This window comes from Lissotriton vulgaris, chromosome 7, assembly GCF_964263255.1.
Source record: "Lissotriton vulgaris chromosome 7, aLisVul1.2, whole genome shotgun sequence".
Lineage (NCBI taxonomy): Eukaryota > Metazoa > Chordata > Amphibia > Caudata > Salamandridae > Lissotriton > Lissotriton vulgaris.
The window spans coordinates 1246985145-1247010802 of NC_141695.1; positions in this window are offsets into that span (position 1 = coordinate 1246985145).

Here is a 25658-nt window from a genome sequence, read left to right on the forward strand (position 1 = left end):
CTTCCGTTCCCCTTGACGAAAATCCAATTCTAATACTAGATCTATCAGGGCAGATATATCAGTAGGACGATTTGGTATTTGTGCCAGTCCATCTTTTAACTCATCTCGTAGGCCACGATAGAATATTGCAGTTCTTTTACTTTCTGGCCAATCAGTCTCCATAATTAACTTGTTAAACTGGGCCAAATACGCCACTAAGTCTCTATTGCCCTGTTTCAGATCCAACAACTCATTGTCCACTGCCTGTGAGATTCTTCTTCTGTCGAATATTCACAAAAATTATTTTTTAAACTCATCATAATTCTGTAAAAGAGGATCATCTCTAGATACCAAAGGCATTGACCATGCTGCCGCATCTCCACTCAAATATGATAAGATGAATGCCACTTTAGATTGTGCGTCAGGGAAGATAGAAGGAACATTGTGTGATAAACACCTGTGCCTTCTGGGGATCCCCATTAAATCTCTCTGGTGCCGCTAGGGGTATGACGGGAGACAAGGAATGTATTACCTGTGTGGTTAATTTACTAGTTTCCCCCGTAGATGCTATGGGAGTCTCCCTATTTCTTAAAAGTGATGGCCCAACTTGCTGCGCTAACTCTGCGGTTTCTTTCCTGGAGTTTATCACCTCTTGTCTCAACCTTTGGTTTTCTTCTTTTACCGCTACCAACTCCTTTTGTATTGTATCTAAGACCGCCCCCAATGTCTGCAAATTAATTCCCTCAACCATTCTGTTCGGGTGCAAGTTTTACAACGAAGGCACTTCACTCTGTCAGAGTCCACTTTCTTACCAACTCTATCCTCTCGAAGACTTGCACAGGAACAGAAGATGCTAGCTTTCCGACTCCCACTTCCAACCAATCAGAATCAGAAGTATATCATGACTCTAACTGATTAGATAGAGGGAAGGGGAAAATTGGATAAAATAACGAAAGAAATAAAACAGAGAAGAGACTGGTCCTGATCCTCTGGAGTTCCGTAGGAATCTTCAATCAGCTTGCAAATCAGCTTCTCAAAGAACCCTAGGAAAACTAAACACATACAAGATAATAAATCACTGTACCTGAGCTTCTCTGGCTTCCCTATGACTATTTCTAAGAACACCTACCCAGGAATCTGTAACAACCTGCTGCTCTTCTATACTGAAGTGTAGGTTTTTTGAATGATCTGCATATTCTGTATTTTCAGATGACAGGTCTACCTCTTACTTCTGCAATATAATAAAAGTGTTATTGCCTTCTACTCTATGCTCAGTGCTTGTACTAAATGTATACTGCTTGTTTTCTCCACCTACCAGTGTTGTCTCTACGTTATCCTTATATTATGTTCTTCTTAAATACAGGTGCTTTCTCCTGAATAGATGAATTAACCTCATTCAACTCTCCAGGTAACTTTTCCTTTTTCTTTTGCTTGTAATTTCTTTTAAATGTACTGAAAAACCTCTCTAACACTGTCCCTATCTCTTTCTAGATTAAACTTGAAGTCTTCTGTCTAGCACTGGTTCTGCAGACGAAATTCAACAATTGGCGAGTCAGGCTTTACTCCATTAAACAGTTCATAGACCTTTCCTTGCATTGAGAACGTTGTTATTACAATATTTACACAGTCACTTGAACTTGAACTGATAACAAGAAACCTTCCACTTAGCTCTGTGTTTCTCCGCTACTTCTTCGAATGAGTCTCTCTCTCTCTCTCTCTCTGCTTCTGTGGATTAATGACTGGAATTCACTGCTCTGGTAAATGTTCTTCGCTGACACGCAGTTTAAATAGCTCTGATTTCTTTTTTGAAACGAAACTCTCCCTTGAATGCTCTATAACCTCTTGACTTCGTGACACCCCAAGGTCAAGGCAGCGAAAGCTTAAATAACTCTACACTGACTGGAAATGTTTCTTCCTTTCTCTCTCTCTCTGATGCGACCTCTGTGACCGGATTCCTCGGTGAAGTGCGCAGTTCCAAAGGAAAGCGCCCTGCACCTGGACTCTCAATCACATGCTGGAAAGGCTAGACTGCTAACCTAGCATTCCACGCATTCCACAACCGGGACCATGTGAAGTCTCGGCTGGCGCTCCATTTTCTTGCTTTTAAACAAATTGAGTCTGCATTAAGTTCACTAAGAGGAGGGATCCTGACACCTAATCACTTCAACCGCGACCTCGTGAAGACGTCGCAGGTCACCCACATTACAAGTGGCGCGATTAGGGTGAGGAGTAAACCCAGCTAAAGCAAGCCAAGGTGTGCCCGGAATGGACAAAGGACCTAACCTCGGAGCGGTTAAAGCGTGTGGTAGGGCGCCACCAAACTCCATGCTGCCAAACATCAATAGGTACTTGCTGTGCTCTGTACGGAGCATATGCAGCAGGTACAGCTGACGGAGTGTACGAGTAGAACACACCAGAATTCGCGTCCACTGTCGGAAATGTCACCCACGAATAAAACAGCTCGTAAGGGCAAGCATGTTCCGCACTCACCACCAGAACCACAGCCAAGCCTTCCAAAGGGACATCATAAGCCCGCAAATGGTCCCGCACCGCAATGCGTCTATGCAGCGGGATGTCCACGGCTTGTGCCATGACTGCACAGGAACGTGAAAAAACAAAGATTACTTTGTAGCACAACTGGGTAGTAATTCAAGGAAACCGTTTTAGAAAGATTCAAGCTTGAAAAGACCTATTACAAAAATAGGTAGGTTTTTCCGACACCGCCGTTTTCCGGAAACGGTAATGAAGGGGTTAAGGTTTGAATGATATACTACTCGAGTGTCATGATATAAGGCCAACAACCGTTGGGCGCCATTTAGCATGGTTTCCGTTCTCCCACAGAACTGTGCACAGAGATCTAGAACCTGGGTGAATTAGGGTGACCCAAAATTCACCTTAGTATCAGAAATCCTCTTACCGAGCTAGCTACAGTGTCTCATTGGTCATAAAGACTCCCAATGACTTAGACAAACCAGAACATGAACTTAGGGTACCTCAGGTATCGTGGAACACATGAACACTCTTTCGCTCTATAATCATTTCAAACCACAACGGGGAGTCAAAGAACACACGTGCAAGTTTAAAATATTTATTTTTCAATGCAAGGTTCTCAAACGCAGTATCTTATATAATACCAACATACATATTATAAAAATCAGAGTTATCAGCATAGTCACTAGTCCATAGTAAGCGAACGGTGATAGCATATTATAATGCAAAATTCTATAGAAATCTGTATCACCTATATTTCGCGCACCCTATTCAGCATACTATATTATATCTAAGAAGGTCTCATTTGGGTTTTAGCAGGGCGGGCCCATACCTCTAAATGTCAGCAGAAGAAGATCACATCATCAGCTACCAACTCTCTGCATGTGAAGCACCATCAAGTGTGTTTTTGCATTCTCAGTAACTCTATCTTAAACCCGCGTAGAGCCCAATGTTGGCAGCAACATTATTTGTGTTATGTCTAATGTGGTGCGAGGATCAGGCCTCCCAGCAACCTTGTGTTAGGTTATTCTTAGAGGCTATAGATCTCAGTGTGCAGACAGTGTACCAAGTGTACCAGGAACGACTGATATCAGAGCAATAACATATTATTCTCAATAAATCACATCTTTCGTCTAGGTTGAAAGCTACAATAATAATTATGTGCCGTGTGCAAACTGAAGCCGAAGGAAAATATGTTGTTTAAACATTTAATAAACTCATGCTAACTTAACACAATATATAGAAAAGCATTAACTATATGACACTATGGTAGTGCATATAGGTGGGGTGGATAAATTCGAGACCACTTGGTAAAGTTGTTTTTATTGGAATTTTTGGCTGACTCTATTTGCTCCAGATAGTATTATTGTTTTTCTGTGGTTAACAGCGTTCTGTAAATGGCCAAAGCTTTTTTATAAGCATCTCTATCGTTGTTATCATAGAGTTTACGCCAACGTCGTTCTAAATTACGACAATGTTGCCTTTCCAATCTGAGGGTTTCAGAAAACCAAGGAGCGGAGGGTGTGTTGCGATTAGGCCGTATTGATTTTGCAGGGGCTAACGAATTGAAGGCATTATTGAGCCAGACTGTGTAATTTTCTGAGGCAATGTGGGGATCTGTTGTATCCCCTGGTTGAGTAGTGAGCAGGGTAGACTGTAAAGTTAAGTCATCCAAGATCTTCCAGTCTCTGAATTGTATAGAGCGGTTTGTCGTGTATGCGTTTTTGACATTCCTGGTTATAATGGTGAACATTAATGCAGCGTGGTCTGTCCATGTTAGTGGTTTTACTGAAGGTGAGGTGATGTAAGGATTATTGGAAAAAAGGCCGTCCAATGTATGCCCAGCCTGATGGTTTGGAGCGGTAATCAGTAATTTGAGACCTGCTGAGGAAAGGTCAGAGACTAATGTTGACGAATCTCTGTCATTGAGATTTTCTAGATGAAAATAAAAATCGCCTAATACTGTGTAATCCGGATTAGCTGCTATGGGCTCTAATAAGGTATTAAGGCATGCTAGAAAGGGGGTTCGAGGGAAAGGTGGACGGTAAATAAGAGTGCCCTTGAAGGATTGCACGGGGGAGAGCCTAATGCAAAAAGTTAGTGCTTCAGCTGAATCAAGGTTAGTAGGTTCTATCCTTGTGACCAGGTTTTTTCTACATACAATAGCGATACCGCCTCCTCTTTTCCCTGGGGGTCTATCCTGCCTGACCACATAATATCCATCCGGGACAGCTGTACAGAAATCGGGACCAGATGATTGATCTGTCCATGTTTCTGTTATAAAGAGGAGATCTAGGTCTTGGCTTAGTATGAATTCATAGATATCCTCTTTATGTTTTGTAAGTGACCGAGCATTGATAAGCGCACACTGGGTAAGTTTGGCCATGGTGTTTAATTGGGGTAAAATTTGTATTTGTTGAGGAAACGGGAGTGTCAATTTATACGTACAGTTTGAACATTGTACGGATTGTAAATTAGTTAGAAAGTCTGCATTAAAGTGGGGACAACGCGAGCCTCCCATAATGTTCCTTATGTCCCTCAAATGATTGCTGGAATAAGTAATAGCCTTACCTCCTTGGTGGGGTCTAGGGGGGCCGGGGGGGATGGCGCTAAGCGCGGTTTTAGCACGGACGGGCGCAGACGGGCTTGCCTTAGGCGCGCCCGCTGCGCCCGTCCGCTGCGCCGTCGGGGATTGGTGTTCATTTGTAGGGGGAGTAGAGGAGGGCGGGAGTCAGCCAGCAACTGGAGCGCTGCCCCTGCCTTCCCCCCAAGATGGCGTCCGCCTTCTCTCGCCCCAGCAAGTAATCTGCTGTGCGAGGAGTGGATATAGGTACAAGGGAGAGATTGGGGCTTGAACAAAGTGCAAATGTTAGTTTAAAATCACCAGACAAGAACACACAGCGTATTTTTACAAATTAAAATTCGATCGTGATTCGATCGTAAGTCACTGGATTAAAATACAAGGATATCAGCACTGATGCAAACAGTGAGCCCTCCTAGCCTAACAGCCCCCGGCTTCCGCCTCAGGGGTGTAAGCACACCATGGTGGCGGTCACATCCTAATTGCACAGGAGGGAACTCCGCAGGCCATGCGGAGGTTCCCTCCTACTCAGTGATCGCGGACGGACTCAAGTCGGTCCGCGATCATAATGGGCCCCTAATTGTGGTAGATAAAGTAGAGGAGAACCAAATACCAAGGTATTACATTTTTGTGGGACACCAAGTAAAATTAGTATTATTAAACATATATTGATAGCAGAGAGAATTCAAGGGTAAGACTTCTGTTTTAGAAAAGTTCAACTTATATCCAGAAATACTAGAATACAACTGAACCTTATTCAAAAAAGGAGGGAGGGAGGTATTGGGACTAGATATATATATATATATATATATACCAAAATATCATCAACATATGCTGACAATTTAGTTTGTGTAGAATTATGTGTAAAGCCAGAAATAAGTGTATTAACACGAATATATTCAAGGAAGGGTTCAAGACATAAAACAAATAACAAGGGTGAAAGTGGGCAACCCTGGCGTGTACCCCTATACAAAGGAAAGAATTTAGAAAAACGGTTATTCACAAAAATACTAGCACGGGGGAAAGAATATAACAATTTAACATAAGAAAGAAAACTTGGACCAAAACCAAACCATTGAAGTGTATTAAACATAAATTGCCAGTTTATAAGTTCAAAAGTCTTTTCGGCATCTAAGAGCAATGCTGCAAGTGGAGACTTGCATTTCCTGCCAAAGAAGATAACATTAGCCAACATAAGAGCCAATCTGCCCTTAACAAAACCAGCTTGATCAGTTTTGACCAATAGTGGAATAGTATTCTCGAGTCGAGAGACAAGGATTTTAGCAAATATCTTATATTCATAATTAATTCATGAAATTGGACGATAGTTTTTACAGAGGGAATGATCTTTATCAGGTTTGGGAATAAAGAACAATCAAGGCTTCCAGACAGAAACCAGAAGGTTTAGAATCAAAAAGAAATTAATTAAAGAGGGCCAAAAGTTTGGGAGCAAAAACAGAGGAAAAAGTTGAAAAAGATTCAACAGAAAGACTATCAGGGCCGGGTGCTTTCGATTTTTTTTAAGGATTTAATGGCATCTGTTATCTCTTGAAGAGTAACCTCTTTTTCTAGTAATTCAAATTCATCAGGTAGTGAAGGGGGTTTCGGGAGACCCGAAAAAAAGGTGTGTAAATGTTGACAAGATGGATTTGTGTCATCAGAATATATTGATTGGTAATAATCATGAAATGCAGTAGCAATATCCTCATCAGAGGATGCTAAGTTGTTAGTAGATTCATTTAAAATAGGACCAATACTTTTACGTTCAGATTTAATTTCTAAGTAATTGGCCAGCATCTTACCAGCTTTATTTTGACCCCCGTGATACTTAGACTTAATTTTGAGAATGCCATTGCAAGCCTCAACTGTTGCAAGTTTGTTAAGATCAAATTTGGCCTTTATTAATTCATGAAGAACAGAGGGAGATCTAGAAGTAAAGTAATTATGTTCCAACTGTTTGAGTTGTTGTAGTAAAGCTGTACACTTGGCCTTTGCGATTTTCTTCTTTTTTGTTGAGTATGAAAAAGGAAAGGCACGGAAGGAGGCCTTAAAACCATCCCAATTATTAGGAATAGACGTGTCCAAGGGATAGTTAATAGTAAAAAACTCATTAATAAAAACAGTAGCTTCAGTTATAAAAACAGTGTCTGATAACAAAAAATGATTACGTTTCCAACTACCAAATTTAGGAGAACTCGGGGAAAGGTCAAGAACAGAAATGACAGTTGCATGAACAGAAAAAAAATAGATCCAATCTCCGAGGATTGAATAGATGGGAGTAAGGGTTTACTAACTAAAATATAATCAATTCTGGAACGAGTATGGTGAACATTGGAATAAAAAGCAAATTCAAGGGAATCAGGGTTACAGGTCTTTCAAACATCATATAATGAACGAGAGGCAATGGCAGATTGAAATGATTTATGGGATTTATCAGGATTAAATTTACACTTGGATTGTCTATCAGAGAAAGGATACAACCATTGGTTAAAATCCCCAGCAACAATATTATTTGGGCTATCACCGTAGGAAAGTCAAATCCTAATACTATTCCAAAGTTCAGCGTCGGGCTTAACAGGGTCATAAATATTCAATAAGACAAGTTCTTTATTTTGTATAACAACCGTAGCCATTACCCAGTGTCCATCAGTATCAAATTGCGTAGATAAAATTTGTACAAGCAACGATTTATGAAATAGTATAGCAACACCACCCTTCCAATTAGATGCAGGAGAATAAACAACTTGACCCACCCATTGTCTTTTTAATTTAAGCAATTCTGCTTCACTACAGTGCATTTCTTGAATGAATGAAACATGAGAATTCCGTTTAGACAGATAAGCGAGTACCTTTTGTCTTTTGACGGGGTGTCCAAGACCACGAACATTCCACGTAACAACATTACACATAATGGAGGGATGGGAGGTTAATACATGAATGGAGATGATACACTTCAGGGGACAGCTGAAAGGAGAAAAACACCTCCTATGAGACGAGTACAAAAAACAAACTATATAAAAAAATAAACAACAAATGGCACATGCAACATGCAGAATATTGTCAAGAAAAGAATAGAAAAAGGAAAGAAAATAAGAAGAAAGAGAAAGAAGTAGATCAAGGAAAAAGTACAAACAAAAAGGATAGATAAAGGGAAGAAAATAGGAAGAAATAAAGGTAGATCAAGGAAAGAGATCCAGATCTAAGAGAAAAAGTATACAAAGTGGGCATGGGGCGCAACAGCACCGAGTACAGCAGAGGAGAAATATTAAGAAGTAGGAAAATTAACAGCCATAGGGAATCTGTTAGAAAGACTGAGGAGAGAAGAATTAGGGACGTTAAATAGAACTATCCACAGAATTCGGTGAGAGATTGTAAAGAAAGGACCTCAGTATAACAGGATCATCAAATGAGCAAGAGGAACGATTGTGAATAATTTTACACAGGCAAGGGTGCAAAATACCATAGCGAATATTTAAGCGTCTCATCTGAGGACAAAGGGCCAGAAATTCCTTCCTTCTGGCATTAGTAGTGTTGGAGATATCCTGGGAGAGAAAAATTGTATGACCAGACCCTACAAGGTGGCGTTTAACTTTTGCTGCTCGAAGTACATGCATAAGATCAGTAAACTCCAGCAATAACATTATAATTTCTCTAGATCTAATAGAATTCGGTTGAATACGACCAAGGCAATGTGCACGCTGGATATTTAGTGAATGATTCAGAAAAGGGGGTGGTGATGAACAGAGTGTCTGAATTAAGCAGACCACTCTTACCCAGTCCAAAGATCAGGGCTTGATCCATCACCGTTTTTTAGCTCACTGCACCATCCCAGCTCAGAACTTGGCTATATGGAAATTAGTCTGACCCTGGCCCAGTGCATCATGGGAACAGGGCAGACCAAACTACCAAGCCAATTCTTATACTGGGAAGGAAACAAGCTACCGGGGACCGGTTTCTGGCATTTCAGCCGTCTTCGGCCCGGCTTGCTTGAATCCTGATGGTGCAATGAGCTAGGGACTCACATCTGAGTATACCCTTCCACGCTTATGGTGGACAAAAATGATTCACCCCCTTTTCTGAATCGGATATTTAGTGAAGGCTCTAATGGAAGATCAAGGAGCTCAGGTAAGAACCCCTTAAGAAAAAGGAGGTTTGGACCCTCCAAATTTTCCGGTAAGCCGTAAAGATGAAGATTATTATGTCTATTGGGGTTTTCAAGATCCTCAGTGTGAAGTTTAAGACGCTGAATTTCCTATTCCAGTATAGGAATTTTATTAGAGACATCATTAAAGTCACTGATGTGCTGTTCCATACCAAAAACCTTAGCTTCTATGGTAATCCATCTATCTTCAATTTGTTAAAGCCTCTCCTTGTAGAGGACATAAAAGAGTTCAAACCCCTCACCTCATCAAGAATAGTATCAAGGATGAGATTATGTGAAGACAAAATGGGTGAGGGAGGGTCATTTTTAACTCTCTTGGCTTTTGTACCAGAAAATGAAGCTCTGACAGGAGGAGAAATGTCACTAGCCATCGTGTAACGTCGAGAAGGACAATGTACAACTGTTAATGGAGATCTCAACCTGCCCATACGCAGTGAAAACACACAACCTACTCTACAGGAGACTTGAAGATGCATGCGACAGGCTCAAAGCAATAACCACTCACTTTTCTGAGGACAGTGTTGAATCTTTAGTAGAGACTACAGTGTGACATTGCAAAATAAACGAGGTCACAACCTGCCCTTATGCTAATTATTCACACTGCAAAAGCTTACAGGACGCAGAAGAAATTTTGGTCAGTCAAAAACAAACAGTATCTCACTCCCTCTGGTTATAAGAAAAAAAAAGTAATTCACCAAACGTGGAGAAAAAAATAATAATTTCCCTTCGTTTCCTGCTTTGTAGCGAAAGATAATGCAGAGAGGAAATGCTGAAAAGGTGGTACTCACATATGGTAATGAGAAGATGTGAGTATTAGAGACTCCAAAAAGCCTTGTAAAAATGCCCATGTAAAAGGACAGCCATAGGAACATTGGTCTTGAAAAAAAACGTTGCCATGTGTTTAATAGGAAAACGACGGTTTTACCTCTGAAGGAGGTCAGGTGCATCGAGCGGCAAGCATGAAATGGCGGCCGCTCGCAACCACTGTGGAGAATATCACCGCCGCTGCTGCCGGGTCACATAATGCAGGAAACAGTGCTGGAACTTCTCCAAATGCCGCTCCAACAACTCACAGGCATCCGGACATCTTCGTCGGGACTCCGGTGTCAGGAAAAGAGGCTGGAAACACGATGAAGGCTCCGCGTCCGAGCGGAGCTCAGCCGAAAGCTGCCATCATGCTACGGCACGTGGCCATGCCCCAGGAATAAACATCTTGCAGATGACACCCACAGGTAAATGCCACCATTATTATTTGTAGATCGATATTGCCTGCTATTGACGCTATGCAGTCCATTCCAAGAAGCATAAGAGGAAACTATTGCAGGTGGCACCCACTTGCATGAACACTTTACTCACAACCTAAAGATATGGAATATTAAGATTACAGGAGACTTTATAAACACAAGGCATGTGGGGCGAGGGGTGTTTGATAATTCCCCAGTAGATGCAAGGCTGGCAGCCCCCAAAATGATTACACGCTACCCCCACGGATAGACCCATTGTTCTTTAAGGACAAGGAATTTAAGGAGGATAAGAGGAAGGGAGCTGCACAATTCTTTACAGATAATGTGGGCTCGGTCATTTCTAAAGTAACCTTCTGGGAGGCCTTAAAATTAGCCCTCAGGGGCAGAGGAGAAGCCAAAATAGGGACCATAAGGAAGGAGAAACAAGTGAAATACCTCTCCCTAGAAAATGAAATAGCAAACCTGGAGGCCCAGACGGTGGAGGGAGACACCAAATTAACTAAGAAAAGGCAGCGCCTGCGATTGCGCCAAAATGACCTAAGAGATCTGTTAGAGGACGGTGCTAGGGTCCAGGCACTAGCCACACAGTACAAATTGTATGACGTGGGAGACAAGGCAAATAAACAATTGGCCTGGCTAGATAAGCGAAGGGGAAATAGTGGATGGGTCCCTGTGGTAATAGACGAGGAGGGTGGCAAATACAAAACGAGGGCAGAAATAGCAGAGAAGTTCCCCCAATACTATGAGGAAATGTACACCTCTTTGTCAACATACACGGCGGCAGAATGCAGGGACTTCCTCCGAGACATTACTTTACCACAGCTGACAGTGGAAGAGAGAGAGATATGCTAGAGGGTGAGCTAACAATTGAAGAGTTAAAGGTGGCATAATGGGCCCTGCAATCGGGCAAGGCAGCAGGACCGAACGGGCTCCCAGTGGAAATGTACAAATCCATGCTGAGCAAAACCCCATAACACCTACTGGGTATCCTAGAACAAGCAAAAACAACAGGGCATACTACCGCCAGATCAGCGGACCGCGATGATAGTGGTAATGCCCAAAGGGGATAAGCAGCCTACCCAGTGTGGTTCACATGGACCAATCTCACTGCTTAACCACAAGGTGAAGGTCCTGGCCAAGCTCCTGTACATGCATTTGGCCGGAGTGATCGCCTCCCTGATACACCCAGACCAGTCCATTTTCATACTCCATAGAGGCTCTAGACTGAACTTCCGGAGGCTGTTCGGAGTCCTCCATTTAACCGAAGTGGGCCCTGAAGACCAGACGGCGCTTTTATCCCTAGGTGCCAGAATGGCCTTCGATAGTATGGAATGGGACTATCTTTTTCATGGTTTTGGAACGGTTTGGCATGGGACACAGCTTTGTGGGATGGGTTAACCTTCTCTACCAATAACCTCTAGCAAGAGTAAAAGTAAACGCCATGGTGTCCTGAGTATTTGCATTAGAGAGGGGGACAAGACAAGGGTGCCCGCGGTCCTCTTTCCTATTTGCCTTGGCCCTGGTGCCACTAGCTGCATGGATACGGCAGGACCCATTGATTTGGGGGATACCAGTGGGGGAGGAGTGGGAAGAGCGGATTACCCTATATGCCGATGACATTCTCCTGTATGTTAGGAAACCGAAACAATAGGTTGGCAGAATATTGCAAATATTCCGTATATACGGAGAATATTCAGGGTACCGTATCAACTGGGACAAATAGCTGGTCTTTCACTTGGCAGGGGGAGCGCCTGCATTACCATCTAGATGCATAGTCCCAATTGTTGACCAACAATTCAAATAGCCGGGGATCAATATAACCAGGGATACACAGGAGTTCTATCACATGAACCTGGGCAGGCAGTTAGACAGACTGATTACAGATGTCAAACACTGGTGAAACCTACCCCTGACCATATGGGCCAGGCCGCGCTGTTCAAGATGATGGTGCTTCCCCAACTGTTGTATACAATGCAAAACACACCTCATGAGGCTCCGCCCTCCTTCTTTAAAAGAGTAGACTCAGAACTGAGAGCGCTTTTATGGTGCGGGTCTGCACCGCGGATAGCACTGTCCATACTCCAGAGAGGGATATATGATAGAAGATTAACAGCCCCCAACATCTGTGGCTACTACTGGGCAGCCCAATTGGTGGCAGTAAATGGATGGATGTTTGGGAGAAGGGCGGAACCTGAAAATAGGGTTGATGGATTGGCCATGGGTGCAAAAGGACCATGGCCACTGCAGGACCCATTGATTTGGGTGATACCAGTGGGGGAGGAGTGGGAAGAGCGGATTTCCCTATATGCCAATGAAATTCTCCTGTATGTTAGGAAACAGAAACAATAGGTTGACAGAATATTGCAAATATTCCGTATATACAGCGAATATTCAGGGTACCGTATCAACTGGGACAAATAGCTGGTCTTCCACTTGGCAGGGGGAGCGCCTGCATTAACTTCTAGATGCATTGTCCCAATTGTTGACCAACAATTTAAATAGCCGGGGATCTATATAACCAAGGATACTCAGGCGTTCTATCACATGAACCTGGGCCGGCAGTTAGACAGACTGATTACGGATGCCAAACACTGGCGAAACCTACCCCTGACCATATGGGCCAGGCCGCGCTTTTCAAGATGATGGTGCTTCCCCAACTGTTGTACACAATGCAAAACACACCTCATGAGGCTCCGCCCTCCTTCTTTAAAAGAGTAGACTCAGAACTGAGAGCGCTTTTATGGTGCGGGTCTGCACCGCGGATAGCACTGTCCAAACTCCAGAGAGGGATATATGATGGAAGATTAACAGTCCCCAACATCCGTGGCTACTACTGGGCAGCCCAATTGCTGGAAGTAAATGGATGGATGTTTGGGAGAAGGGCGGAACCTGAATAAAGGGTTGATGGATTGGCCATGGGTGCAAAAGGACCATGACCACTGCTATATACCAAACTGACAAGTAAGAGCCTGCCAGTACATGCATATACAGTGATTAAAGCAAGGCATGCTGCAACACAATATCTAGGCTTTGAGGGTAGGCTTACAGGGATGACAACACTTTGGGAAGTGGACCGCCGGAAGGGAGTAGGCGACCTGGGGGGCTTCACCAAATGGGAATTGCTGGGTCTGATAACCCTGGGAGACCTATGGAGAGGACAGGCATACATTACATTTGCGACCCTACAAACAGAATATGACATGAATAAAGGAGAATGGCTAAGATACCTCCAGTTGGGACACACACTCCGAAAATACATCACAGAAGGAGAGACTTTGGTAGAGGCCTCTCCACTGGAAGACAGAATACCGACTGAACAGCTGCAGGAGAAGACTATCTCATTGTTGTACAGGAAAATAATTAATAACACCCCCAACTCACTGGACACACTGAAAAGCAAATGGGAAAGGGATGTAGGCCCTATTGAAGAAGAATGGTGGACACTCCCGGGCCCAATGGAGGTGGCAATACGAGCAAGGTTTCGACTAATACCACTAAAACTTCAACATAGAGTGTACTACCCCAGATCAGTGTTGCACCGAATGCGAAGTAGTGAAAACACACACTGCCATAGAGGGTGCAGGTTAGAAGGGACCTTTTATCACTCATTGTGGGAATGCCCCATGCTGCAGGCATATTTGTATACAGTGGGTGAGGCAATGGCAAAAGTAGCGGGCATGGGGTAGTGCTAGAACCAAATGGTTTCTCGTAGTGATCCTCGGAGAAGAGGACTGGCCGTGACCCATAAGAACATGGCTCGCATTAGCAACCGTGGTTGCGAAACAGAATATTCGGAGGAAGTGGGGGGCAATTGCCATTCCGACTGTGGCAGAATGGGTAAATGACCTGGATAGGTGCTGGCAGACAGAATGCACAGTTTACATGAGTAGTTGATGCCCCAAGAAATGGGAAAAGGTTTGGGGGGATTGGCAGACCTACAGAGGGTTTTAGTGAGATTACAGTAAATGCAGTAGCTAATCCCAGGGTGTTGTAGGAAGGAATAACAATGGATAACTGAATTCTAATGTGGGAGGGTGGGTCGGATATACAGACGCGGAGGCTGAATATATTTTTGATGTGTGATAGTTTTATTGTCAGGAAGGGCGCTCTTGGATTTCACTACTGGGAGTCTCTTTTCCTTTTGGTGTGGAATCTTCCCCCTTGGGTAGGATGCTTGGATGTGATGACTCTTCTTTGTTCTCCTCTGTGCTGGTGCTCAATGGTGTCTGCCTGGATTCTTCGGCCATGGTTGACTCCTCCAGAAGGCTCACAAAGAGGGAGAAAAAGGGTGGGCTGTCAGTGATAGGTTCACTTGAAATATGTAGGCGTTATTCTACTCGTCACCTCACCGGTGCGTTACTAGGGCAGGCTAACATACTTGCAGCAAACCAGGGTTGGGGCCAGAATGGTTTCACAAGTATTTTGGGTGTTAGGAGGCTCGCGTGAGACCACTGCACCCTACTTCTTAAAGGGGGAGTGGGAAATTCGGTAGTCAAGACTGTATGAAGGGAAGGGATTCCTAGTGCGAACACAGGCTGAGCAAATAGACGTGCAAGGTTATGAGACAGGATGTGCAAGGAAGATGGTGTTGTGTACTATTTTCAGTGCCCGTGAATATAGCCTGTAACCTGCTTCCCTCCCGTCTCCCTCTAATCACCTCCCTCCTCCCACGTTCCTGCCTGCGTTTCCCCCTGAACCCCGACACTCACCGGCCTCGCCGCAACTCTCCTGAGTTACAGTCGCTCCACAGCCTCCTCCGGGGGACACCACCCCTCCTCAATCCAGCAGTCTTCTGGGTTGTCTGAATCGGGTCCTTCTCCGTTTTCGGCTGAGTTCTGCCTGATGTCGCTCCACTCCTCATCTCTCCTTTCCTCTTGCTTCTCCTTCCGACAGCCGACTCCACCTCCCGTCAAAGACACTCCTTCCTGGGTCGGCTCTTTTCAGTGGTGGGAGACCACTGGTTACGGGGTCAGCTCCGCCTTCTCCCGTCCTCTCGTCTCACTGTAGGAAGACACGAGAGGTAGGAAGACACGAGAGGCAGGTTTGGCCATCATGAGTGACGTATCCCCATTTTGGTTTCCTTGATTTCGGCCCGGAATGGGGTTATGTGCTGGCGTTTCTCTGACCCCAGGCAAGTACTGTGCTCTGAGCTGGGCCTCCGGACCCTCCCCTTACATCTAACCAACAGTGTAACAAAAGAAATGGCAACGTAAAATCAGCTGCTTCATATATGTACTGCTCATTGTGTATGTGCGAATAAAAGAGTTCATAAAAGATTAAAAATAAAAAAGGTGGCGTGGCTTGCTGCCGTGGAAAATGGCTGCAGGCTAGAGGAGCTGCGCGAACGCGTGAGCCTCCAACATTCATTCGCACAATCATCTGATAGGCACACAGCGGAATTATAGTGACGGCGGAACCAGAGATCAAGCAGCATTGATTGAGCAGTCCGGAGACTCTCTAAGATGTGAGGCCCCAGAGATATCTGTAGAGAGAGTGGGAGGCCTTCAGCCGGGCCTTACGCCGGGATCTCGAGTGCTCTGCGGGAGCATGCTCAGAGCAGGTGTCGGTGCCAAAGATCCGGACGCGCCACCGGTGGCTGCAAAGCAGCCAAGAGATCTCTTTGCGACGGGGGCTGGACCTCGTCCCGGAAGGGGAAGTGAGCTGGGCAGGCCCCGCGGTTGTGCTCCGGCGGAGGCCCTTTGCTTGTTAAAAGTGAATGTGGCCGGAGGGCGCATGAGGGAAGGACCGGGCCGCAAAGCTCTTCATAGCGGGGGAGAGGCGCCGATCCCCCCCCAGCATCCCTACGGGGCTGCACCATCGCCCTCCGCCTCGCTGCGCCAGCCTCAGGCACCCCCGGGGCCCTCCCCCCCCTGGGACTCGTGTTGCAGATGCTTCTGGGGGAGAATTGAGGCGGCGGATGGGACATTTTAAATACTACAGAGCCCTGGCGCCCCACAGATTGCAGGACCGAGACATAGTCTATGTTGGGCTGGGTACTCCGGCCTCCCTAACAGTGTTTGGCCACAGCACTGGGCTCTTCACTAGGCTGGAGGAGGCTTGTGACTGGCTGTGGGGATGGCGACCAGCGACAAAAACTGTGAAACTCAAGACCCAGCAACAGCGCTGGCGGCAGGAGTCAGAGAGATCACGATCAGCGGAATCCAGTGGCCAAGGGGATTGAGCAGTTTGACTTGGACAACATTACTGGGAGATCCACAAATACTGATTGTTCCCTTCAAATAACGTACTGACCTACCCAGCAGGCCCTTGGCTCGCACTATAGGAACATACATGGGACGACTCCAACCTCAGTGGGTAAGGACTATACCCTAAGTGATGAATCCATTGGCCGTTGATGCGATATCTTATTGGGGGCCTCAGACACTTGCGGACAAACCCTCCCCCCCACGCAAGTACTTGTTATGGGATTGAAGCGCTCTGCTCAGTTGGGGAGGCAGGTAGTTTGGGATCCGCTGGGCAGGGAGGGGGGGATTTCAGCAGAATGCTTTTGGTTTCTATGTTAATGTTTTTTTATTGTTTCCACAATGGCATTTACGTATACAGCTTCAGATAGGCACTACACCCCTAGGACAGACATCCATAATGACCCTCCTCATACCCCTGTAGGCCCTGCCCCTCCACTCTTGGTACTCTCATGGAACGTGAATGGACTGGGCGATAAGATAAAAAGAGGGCTGGTACTTCAATATATAAAGCGCAAAGGCCCAGCAATAGTCCTGATACAGGAAACGCACCTCACTGGTTCGGCCACTATGGCCCTAAATAGATGGGGATATAAGATGGCGGTCCATTCAGAATTCACTTCTGGCTCTCGCAGGTAGGAATCCTGCTCAACAACCGCTTCCATCTTATACTCAATGACTTCAAATCGGACGACCAGGGGCACTTTGCAGCGCTGACTTGCCAATGGGAAGGGTGACCCTATAACTTTGTTTCAATGTATGTCCCTTCAGCACTGCACCAAACTGCTCTCCCGGCCCTGAGTACCTTCTTACTATCCCTACCAACAGGTGACACCATCGCAGGGGTAGACTTTAACGCTGTAATTGATGTAACACTTGACAAACAACCTTCCAGAGATCCCCGTACTGCAAATGTCAAACCTAAGTATTTCATCGAAGCCATAGGTTTAATAGACACTTGGAGGGCTACTCACCCTGACGGCAGGCAATACATGTACCACTCAGGTGTCCACAACTGCCTTTCAAGAATTGATTGCATATTTACATTGGCGACAGGGTTAGCACACGTAGTGGAGGTCCAACACCTACCCCGTGGAATATCAGACCACTCCCCTCGCTCCCTAACATTCTCCTCACAGCACACCACACGATGGAGGGTTTTTCCAATACAACTTGGGTACCTTCAAAACCCGGCTATACGGAAGGGACTTTGCACAGCCACAAAGCACTACTTCACTGAAAATACACGCTCCGTGACCTCCCCGGTAACGCTCTGGGAGGATTACAAAACAGTGCTGCGTGGCCACGCGATTTCGTTAATCACAGGACATAAGAAATTGCAGCGTCAACAGCTAGAAGACCTAGAGCAGGGAGTTGCAAGGGCTGAGGCTGATCACGCCCTAGCCCTGACTGATGCCACCACACACACACTACAGTTGGCACAACAGGCGTACAAAACATTCGCATGGGAGGGGGCGAAGGCAAAACTCATTTACGAGGCAGGCGACAAGGCTGAGAAGCTCTTTGCCTGGCTGGCAAAAAAAGACCGTGCCTCCAGGTGGATAGCTCAGCTTCAGACGAACGATGGAGAGATGACTAGGGACCCGCAGCAAATGGTAGACTCTCTTGCCACATACTATGAGGGGATTTATGAGCCAACAGCCACTAACACAATGGAAGATAACCTCGTGTATCTAAGAGATATTCGCATGACCTCCTTATCCTTGGAAGCGGTCTTGGCACTGGACACTGAACTAACTGAGGATGAAATGGCCACTGCCATGAGGACACTCCAATCAGGCAAGGCTTTGGGCCCCAATGGTGTTCGTACAGAACTATACAAAAAGATGATGACACTTCTCACGCCCCACCTTCTCACAATGTATAGGACCAGTCTAGAGCTTGGTGAACTACCAAAGGATCAGCAACTAGCGACCATAGTTGCGATTCACAAGGCAGGTAGACCTCTGCACGATTGTGCATCATACAGACCAATCTCCCTTTTGAACGCTGAGGCGAAAATATTAGCCAAGGTTCTGGCGCTTCGCCTCCAACCGTACCTCCCCACGTTGATCCATCTGGATTAATCGGGCTTCATGCCCCATTGTAACACGGCCCTGAATCTATGAAGGCTACACAGGGTCATAGCTCGCATTCCTACTATAGAGGACTCAGCCATCCTCTCATTAGACGTCCGCATGGCGTTTGACATGGTGGAGTGGCCCTTCCTCTTTGCCGTGCTCTCCCACCTGGGCTTCGGCCCCAAATTCTGTGCCTGGATACGGCTCCTTTATAATAAACCCATGGTGCACGTAGTGGCGAATGGCCGCATCTCAAGAGACTTCCCTCTGGGTAAGGGTACCAGACAGGGGTGCCCGCTCGCCCCACTTTTGTTCGCAATGGTGTTGGAACCATTGGCGGCGTGGATCCGTTAGGATCCCTCCATCAGGGGGCTCCGATGGACAACGGGATGGGAAGATCGCATATAATTATATGCAGATGATATTCTACTTTATATCACGTCTCCCGCCAGGTCCCTCAATTGCCTCCTGCACATCTGTGCGATCTATGGTAGGGCCTCGGGCTACACTATCAACTGGTTGAAATCACTGCTGTACGTCTTACAAGGCCTCACCCCAAAACTGCCCCGCAACTGCAATGTCCAGATAGCAAGACAGGGCTTTCTGCACCTTGGCATTTATATTACCCCCCAGATTTCTCTGTTCACAGATGAAAACCTCATAAAACCCTTGATTCGCTTCAGCAAGGACGATAGGCATTGGCGATCTCTTCCACTTACGCTGCTCGGCAGGGCAGCGCTCTTTAAAATGATGGCTTTGCCCAGATTTTGATATTTCCTACAGAATACCCCCTTTATATTCCCCCTCCTTTTTCACTATGATAAATACTGAGGTAACCAAGCTCCTTTGGGATGGTGGGACACCTCGTAAAGCTATGACTAAACTTGTTATGGGGAGGTATGATGGTGGCATTGCCCTCCCGCAGATAGGAACTTACTATTGGGCATCGCAACTAACCGCGATAAACCAATGGATACATGCACCGCTGGATGAACCCGCATTCCGGATGGATCGCCATCTCCTGGATGCTGAGGGAATAATGGGAGCATTATACAACAAGGGGCAAAAGAGACAGTACACAGGCCCCATTGCCCACCCACTGCGAATCTGGCTCGAGGCGCAGAGAGCGATGGGATGGGAAGGGAAAAGAATAAAAGGCTACACCTCTGTGGGACCTTAAAAAATTTGGCTGACTGGGAAAGACAAAGGGTGTCCTCCAGTGGGACCACATAGGGATCTCCAGCGTGGGGAATCTCTGGCAGAGGGGGGAAATAGTGTCATTCACCCAGCTGCAATACTTGTACGAGCTCCATATGACCGAGAAGTATCGCCATTCACAGATACGGCACGCTCTGCAGGCAGCAATTCCAGCAGGCACATAACTACCTGACTCTTCACCGCTAGAGGACAGACTACTCACTGATCACCTCCAGAAGAAAGCCATATCACTGACCTATCGGAAAACAGTAAACAACCAACAGGATCCAACATTGACCCTGAAAGGGAGGTGGGAATTGGAGGTGGGCGACCTGGATTAGAAAAGTGGCAAACGGCTCCAATGTCACTTCAGGAAGTGGCCATACCCTCCACCCTTAGGCTACTCCAATTGAAGGTCCTACACCGCATCTACTATAAAAGAACTCTATTACACAAGATAGGTAGGGCAGACACTCCGCTCTGTCTTCAACTGTGTGGAGATGTGGGCACTTTCTGGCACACAATTTGGGAATGCCCACAAATCAAACCCTTCTGGATCTCTGTCCTGCGCGCAATGTCCCAAGTCACTAATGTCACTATCCAGCTCGCCCCAAAATGCTGTCTCCTGAACATTTGGGATCCAACAGACCTGACCCACGCAGACCAAGCCTGGGTCACATTAGGAATAGTATTGGCCAAACGGAACATAGCTCAGCATTGGGGTTCCGAAAAGTCCTCGACACCACAGCAGTGGTGTCGTGACATGGACCACATGATGGTAACTGGGAGAGCTGTCTACATCCACAGGGGTTGCCCCAAGAAATAGACACAGATAGGGGGCAAGTGGAATCATTATCAGGGTGATATTTGGGAGCCCCCTCTGCCAATGGAAATGTCGGAAGATAGCGACTAATCAGTGCCTGTTAGAGAGCAAGAATCGAACACACGACACAAAGACTAAGGGAGGTACTGGGCTGAATATGACGACTATTGCTGTGAATAATACTTTGTCATGTATCCACGGGCTTTCGCTTCCATTAATATATGTCTATGATCATTTTTCGACGTATTTTCTGCTGTGTAATGTACGCCAATTGTTACTTACTGATAAACATATTTTGGAGAAAAGAAAAATTAAAAAAAAAGATTACAGGTGACATTAGGAGTAGTGTAGCGGTATAGGATTTACAGGCAACACTCAATGGCAGTTTAGTTACAGTCACAGTTGAAATATCCATTTTATTTGAACCTTAGTCCGTTAAACCAAAATTTATCGAAACATACCGCAACTTCTTCGATACAATAAATCAATACTAAAAAAACAGACTTAAATACATGTGATACACGCATAAAATCATAGTATAGCTGATATTAAAAATATAAATGTCACTGTGGTTAAAAAATATTCCTAAAATGCATTTATACTAAGCACCCAAATACTCATGAGCGGTTGAAATTCCGTTCTTGGTGTAAACATTTCATACTCGGTACTTATTCCTCTTGTTTAAGGCTACTAAAAATCTACCTATTGCATTTGGCAACACCTAAATTTGTATGCCATACAGTAGCTTTATTAATCAAGATTGGGCTACTCAGTATTTCCTTGTGGGCTTGGGTACTGAAAGTTATCGAGTAAGAATGCCTACAAGGGGTTTTATTTAGCAAACAATATCATTCTTTTAGACATTATTTATGAATGCTTTAATACTAGCATCATAATTTACATTTTTAGCAAAAATTCTATAGTGAATCAATCTCACAAAATAAAAGACACATAACTGGGTGTATTTCTTTAAAAAAAAATCAATTTATAACCAAAAATAAAGTTTCAGGGGTACAAATATATCTCATAAATGCAAGGGCGACAGAAGCCAAAATCCCACAATATACATTCTAATTGTCACCATTGTATTTAAACACATTTCAAAATATAATCTTAATGGAAACAGCCTGTACATACAACATAAATTTCCTAGACATAGAATTCCTTTAGTAGGATGGAAAAATGGGCTGATGCGTCGACGTTTTGGTCTTTTATGTTGTCCATCTATATGACCACTTTCAGGACATAGAATACATTTGTAGAACAAAATCCCTTTGATAAGTGGTTCAATCAGAACACTTTTTGGTTGCTGTTAGATGGAGATATTGGGCCTTGCTTTACAGCTTTTCATTGTGCTCAATAGAGCCACATATAGCTATGACGCAATATGAAGATTATATCTGTGCAGAGAAGTGTCAATTGTCTTGAACTATTCCATCTGGGATTGGCGTGTCTGTATGACATCTCATCTGCGTAAATACAATAGTTTTATAGCATCTGATCTTGTTCATATACCATATTTACTTAAAATAGACCTTATATACTGTTGCCTAAAATGTATAAAACCAATACAGTCTATTAAAATATGCATGCTAGAACATTTAGTATTTAAAATCTCATGCAATCTTGCCCAAAACCCCCCAGGATTTAGCCCCACCCAGAATTTCAAAATGTTTGAATGCCACTTTGAATTCAGGAGTTCAGAGAGATACGGAGAGTGTGATACTTCCTGCCAATTACTTTTAAAGTACAAAGTCGAACGCATTGTGTTGAGATAACTTAAATCCTTCACTCTGGACTCAGTAGTCATTTTTCCTTAACTTCTTTTCCCTGCAGTAAATTAGTCACTATTAAAATTATATAGATTTAACAAGGAAGCCCCATCCTTTACCAGATCTAGCATCTTCTGCCCAGCGCCATCCCCTATGGCAGATTTCTATTGTGCAAAGTACGAACTCTTTATCTATGAATCATGCTTGCAATCTTTGCCAAAGTCGTATTGTGATATTAGCAGAAGTGTGATTCCACAAGGCTAAGCTTTGTTCAATACGAATCGCTTGTAACACTGACAATGGGGGAATACCTAAGAAATGTTTTAAACATCTGCTCTTCATTTTTATTCTAGCCATGCTGCGAACCTAGGCTTAAGACCTTTGTGCCATACAACAACTGACGAGGTACCATAGCTTTGAAGGCTGCAATCGTCGGGGATAACAAAGGACCACCAAATTCTCACTTAAACTTCTTAAGACCCCCACAGATGTACATACTCTTATTTTTGGACAGTCTAAATGAAAATTCCACTGCAAGCTATGTGAAACCATTAACCCCGAATATTTGTATGTAGAAGATTGCTCTACAAACATATTCCCGATATATAACAATTATAGTGTGGGTTTTTCCATATTTCTAAAACATTTGTTTTGTCACTATTGATTATTAGGTCATTTGCCTTACAATAATCATTAACAACATGCAGCTTTATTTGGAGATCCACCTGAATCACATCTAGGATAACAAAGCCTTCAGCATATTGGAGGACTTCCTGAACTTTACCACTGCTAACCATTGCTAAAGTGCTTATGCTCTCTCCCCTAAACATGGTAATACGGGCTCATCCCCAATTGCCATATTTAATTCACTTATAAGTCTCTAGTAAAGTGCCCTACATGTGCCTAGGGCCTGTAAATTAAATGCTACTATTGGACCCGCAGCACTTGTTGTGCCACCCACTTAAGTAGCCCTGTAACCATGGCTCTGGCCTACCATTGCAGAGCCTTTCTGTGCAGTTTACACTGCCATTTCTACCTGGCAAGATAAGCCTCTTGCCAGGCTTGAACCGTCCTGTTTTATACATATAAGTAACCGTTAAGGTTTGCCCTTGGTAACCCAGCGGGCAGGGTGCAATTTATTTAAAAGGTAGGACTTTTAAGTTTTGCATGCCCTAGTAGTGAAAAACTCCCAATTGTATTTTTCACTACTGCAAGGCCTATCTGTCCCATAGGATAATATTGGGATTACCTTATTACATTGTTTAAGTGTAACTCACAATTGTGAAGAGCTAGATTTTTCAAGTTCAATGTCTCTGGACCTACAATTTAAAATCACAACTGATGGTGAAGTTGGATTTTAAATTGTAAGTTTAAAAATGCAACTTTTAGCAATTTTTTTTTTTTACTTAAGCCATTCTGTGCCTGCTGCTTGTATCTGAATACACGTTTGAGGTGTGTGACAGTGGTGCTTTGTGCATTCCCTCTGGACAGCTACAAAAAAGGGAGCTTAGGTGTGACTGATGGGCCATCTATATCTTGATTGCCATCCTGAGCAGGATGGGAGGGAGGATCTCAGTACAGCCTCACAATTTACACTTGAATAGGCTGTGTCCTGTCCCCTGTAGTGAGTCTGGAGCCAGGGTATTAAGGGAGGGCTTATGTGCACTTCAAAGACCTTTCTTTGAAGCCTCCTTCACTTCAAAGGTGCAACTGAGATAAGCAATCAATCAATCAATCAATCAATCAATCAATACACTTCATTTCGATCAATGATCATAAAATCATTTTAAGCAGAATTCAACATCTCCTTTAAGTTAAAAACAAGTATAAAATAACAGGTATACAGACATCGGGTAACATTGTAACTGATACACGGTTTTGCCTGCACAGATCTAATTTGCAATCAGTCCCGATACCTCGATCTGCAGTTGCCTGTATATACAGTACTTAGGTTCAATTTAGAGCAGCAAGATGGTTTATCTGGACCTGATCTAACACTCATATCAACTAACACTTGAAAATGCATATGATTATATACAGTATTTGTATTGGTCATTAAAACCATTATTAGCAGCATGACTGGCTACATTAAAGTGCCTGTGCAAGAGTATAATAGAAGATGTATAGACATTAAATATGGATAGAAAAAAACATTGTTGTAGACCGTTAAACACCAGTCCTAAATCTTAAAAGTCTTCTAACCTAGCACTGCATACCTTAAATATGAATACCTTAAATATGATACATAATTAAAATACTATTAGGCTAAGCATAAACTCCATCTAAAAAATGTTGCAGTTAAAAACGTGACAATTTATGTAGTGAATTGTTCATCATCTTTGGGGTCATTTTTTTAAAAGGCTCGTCGAGTGCAACACATGGAAAATAAAAAGCCAGCCACCGAGTAAGCTACGGGGAGGCTGGCCTAATATTTCAGTAACCTAAAGACCTCTAAGAATTGCCTGGTTCTTAGATTTCTACATATCTGAACCAGCCATTGTTTTCTTGCTTATTTATAGCCAGTACAGACAAAGAACACATGGCTTTCAGATTCTTCTGGACAGTTGCATGCCGGGCAACCTGACATTTGTTGGCCTGCTCATTTATTCGTAAAGGCATGCAGTGGAAGTTCCCCGTGCCTGAACTGTAAATAAAGCTTTCTTGCGGCAGCCGGCTTGATATCATTAACCGCCATCTCTAGTGTGTACTGGTCTTTGATTTCCATAAATGCCGCAGTGAGTTTCCCCATTGAGTGGTCCCCCTGGAGCTGGGTCAGTTTAGTCTCCCAATATCGACCCTTTAGCTCTTCCCTTGAGACTGTGGGGCATTGCATTTCAGGATAATCCCAAATATTACCCAGACCCATTAGTGTAAGGGTACTCCTGACATAAGTAAACCATGGTAGTCTCCTTGCCCCTGGTAGATTGAGCACCTATCCGAGTTCTTTCCTATACTCAAGCAATTCTGGAGTAACCCACAGGCGCCTCCAGAACAAAAGGGGTCTCAGAGATGCTTCATCCGCAATTGGCCTAATACCCAGGTCTAGGCGTAGTGGGGTAAGTAGGGTACTGCGGGGAAGACCAAACTACTGCCTAACAAAGAGATTTTCTGTTTGTGTTAGGCTAT